The sequence below is a fragment of the Triturus cristatus genome, chromosome 7, assembly GCF_964204655.1.
Source record: "Triturus cristatus chromosome 7, aTriCri1.1, whole genome shotgun sequence".
NCBI lineage: Eukaryota > Metazoa > Chordata > Amphibia > Caudata > Salamandridae > Triturus > Triturus cristatus.
Genome location: NC_140590.1, coordinates 163,248,328 through 163,252,291, shown reverse-complemented (window position 1 = coordinate 163,252,291; position 3,964 = coordinate 163,248,328).

Here is a 3,964-nt window from a genome sequence, read left to right as displayed (position 1 = left end):
ACCATGGACTGAAGGATAATTCTAGGAAGGCACCTTTGATTACACAACAACCAGAGGATCTTTAAGCATACTCCGCATCTTGTATCCTCGGAATCAGGACCACTCCATTGAAGTGTGGAACTGGATTTGAGATTGCTTTGGTGACCAAGTAACTGTCAAAATACTCTTTATTGGCCCTCCCGGCTTTCTCCTTGTAAGAATTGGTCGCCCAGTCCGGGCCGAAGCAGTCAAACACAACTGTTTTCAAGCTTTGCAGTTACCAATGCTTGTTTGCGCTTTGGACTAGAAGGCTGAGATTTACGTTTTATTTAAAAATCCATACCATCCTTTGGTGGATTATATTCATTTTGGCGTCTAACAATTGATAACAATATATTACATTATTCTAAATTGTTTATGCCTTGCTGGTTAATGCCACCCAGGGTTGAGCAAGAGCTTTTACAAACAAACCCCACGGACCCAAGATGGTTTTGTCAGCGTATTAGGCAGTGAGGTAACACAATCACTTTATATAATACACCACAATCCTCACAATTACTAACCCTTATCTGATGCCCGCACCATTTACAGCACGTGATGCTTTCTGGAAGCTGCATGTTATGCTGTGACATCATCACTTTGATCTTCTGTGGCAGTGCTGAGTGGAACGCGTATGTGTTTCACTTCATATTGAGGTGGACATCATAATCATCTGTGACCATCCGTAACCAGCGCCAGGGACCCTGGTCCTCCGACCCCCAGCCGCTACGACTCCAGCACTCTTCACACACTCAACCCGGGATGCAACAACAACTGCCAGATCTCAATGCCGAGCAACTCCCAAGGACTGTTCTCCTGCCGACACTGACACCGCACCTACACCCACCTCCGGTCCCCGACCGCTACCGCCACCCCACCGGACCCCAACACACCCAAACCCCTCAGCTGCATCCTCCTCAATGTACGCTCCCTGCACAGACATGCAGTAGAAATTTGGGACCTCCTCAACACCCTCTCGCCCATCATCGCCTTCCTCACAGAGACCTGGACCAACGCCAACTCCACACCTGACATTGCAACCACCATCCCTGACGGGTACAAGATCCAGAGGAAAGACCACCCCAACCACCCTGGAGGGGCCTCGCCATTGTCCACAAAAACTCCCTCTGACTGACCACCTCCATCTCGAACGACTCCTCGCCACCTATGGAACACATCCACTTCCAGATCCAGGTCAACCCCAGAACAATTCAACGCGTAACCCTCGCCTACAGACCTACTGGACCCCGCACCCCATTTACCAACACCATCGCAGACTACTTAGCACCCCACGACCTCGCCTCCCCGGACTACGTACTGCTCGGAGACGGGAATTTTCCCTTTGACAACCTCAGCGACCCCAACTCCACTGCCCTCCTAGACAACTTTGCCAATATCGGATTGAAGCAACTCGTCACCATCCCAACCCACAAGGCGAGACACACCCTTGACCCCATCTTCGCCGGAAGAATCAACATTCTCTTCAGCCACACCACTCAACCCCACTGGACGGACCACCACTGCGTTAACTTCTCCTTCTCAAAACCCACTGCACACAAGCCAAAGCCACGTTCCCATGCAGAAACTGGAGCAAGATCACCGAAGAGCACCTCGCCTTCGCCCTGAGCCGCACTCCTGCCCCACCACGACAGACGGCAACTCTGCAGTCAACGAACTCCACAAATGGATCGCCGACTGCACCAACATGCTCGCACCCCTCCAGAACTCCGACAGACAGCACACCATGAAAGCCACCTGGTTCACCACGGACCTCCGAGAATTCAAGCGCTCATGTCATCGACTCGAGAAAGAGTGGAGGAACAACAAAACCCCGTAAGCAGGCACCGCCTACAGGACGGCCACTACAGCACACAACCAACTCATCAGATCTACGAAGAGGAACTTCATCCAGCACAGAATCTTCTCTAACTTCCGCAACTCCAAGGAACTCTTCAACATCATACAAGAATTCACCAGACCCCCAGGAAACCCTCTAACATCCCTCCCTCCCAGGACCTCTGCAACAAACTTGGATCCTTCTTCCGCCACAAGATCAACTTCGACGAACAGAAGCAAGGCACCGACCCAACACCTTCCTCCAGCAACTCCACCCTGCCAACCATCCTCGCTTGGAGCCCATTACCACAGAAGACACTGCAAAGACCATGAAGAGCATACATGCCGAAGCACCCACGGACCCCTGCCAGCTGCACATCTTCCACAGGGCTGCCTCCGGCATCGCACCAGAACTACAACGGACAAGCAACTGCACCCTCGAAACAGGCACATTCCCCAATGACTGGAAATGCACAGAAGTCAAACCCCTACTCAAGAAGCCCTCGCAGACCCGACGGACATCAAGAACTACAGGCCCATCTCCCTCTTCCACTTTGCCGCCAAAGTCACCGAGAAGATCGTCAACATCCAGCTAACAAACTTTATAGAATCCAACGACATCCTCGACATATCTCAATCTGACTTCCGCAGCAACCACAGCACCGAGACCGCCGTCCTAGCTGCCACAGACAACATCCGCACACTCCTTGACCAAGGCCACACTGCAGCCCTCATTTTACTAGACCTCTCAGCAGCCTTTGACGCCGTCTCCCACCGCACACTAGCCGCCACACTCCACAACGCCGGTATACAGGGAACTGCCCTAGACTGGACCCGCTCCTTCCTCGCCGGCCGAACTCAAAGGACTAGACTCCCGCCCTTCCTCTCCGAACCCACAGAGATCAGATGCGGAGTTCCGCAAGGATCCTCCCTCAGCCCCACTCTCTTCAACATCTACATGGCCCCCCTCGCAACCATCGTCAGAAAACACGGAGTCAGCATAGTATCCTACGCCAATAACACCTAGCTCATCCCCTCCCTCACCAAGGAACCAGACATCACCAGACACAGCTTCCAGGAAGGAATGAAAGACGTCACAACATGGATGAGCAGCTGCAGCCTGAAGCTCAACTCAGAGAAAAAGGAAGTCCTCATCCTCGGAGCCACCCCTCCGCATGAGATGACACCTGGTAGCCCCCCTCTCTGAGCAACCCTCCCGGACCACGCTCGCAACCTCGGCATCATACTCGTATCCTCCCTCACCACGAACGGACAGATCAATGCTGTATCCTCCACATACTTCAACACCCTCTGCATCATCCGCAAGAATTTCAAATGGATCTCCCCTCAATCCAGGAAAACGGTCACCCATATACTCATCACCAGCAGGCTGGACTAAGGGAACACTCTATGCCGGAGTCAACAAATCTCTGCTCCACAAACCCCAGACCGTCCAGAACGCCTCAGCCAGACTCGTCCTCAGCATCCCATGACAAGACCACATCACCCAGCACCTACGAGACCTCCACTGGTTCCCAGTCAAAAAAAGTGACCTTCAAGCTGCTAACACACGCCTACAAAGCCCTCCACAACAAAGGACCCCAATACCTCAACGAAAGAATCTCCTTATACACCCCCAAGAGAAACCGCCGCTCCGCTGAACTAGCCTTGGCCGAAATCCCCTGCATCCACAGAGCCAGAACAGGAGGCAGATCCTTCTTCTAGGATATCGACCGGAGGCATACACCCCGAGGGATACCGTCAGTGTTACACAGATCCTAATCTGGGACTGTTTTTAAACGTGATTTTGCGGGCTTGAATTCGACCGCCTGTCGGGTAACACTAACATTTAAGACTCTGTTCTGGGACTGTTTTTAACGTGACTTTGCAGGCTTGAACTGGACCGCCTGTCGGGTGATACTCTAACATTTAAGATTGAATTCCGTCCACTATCTTGGAGGATCGTATTTTAACACAGTGACGGCCCAACTGGTAGCAGGGATTTGTGTAACCTACCTGCTTAAGACACAGATTGCTTTGTGTGCATTATCCTGGAGGATTGTATTTAAGGACACTGACGGCCTAACCTGTAGCGGTGTAGTGTGTATCA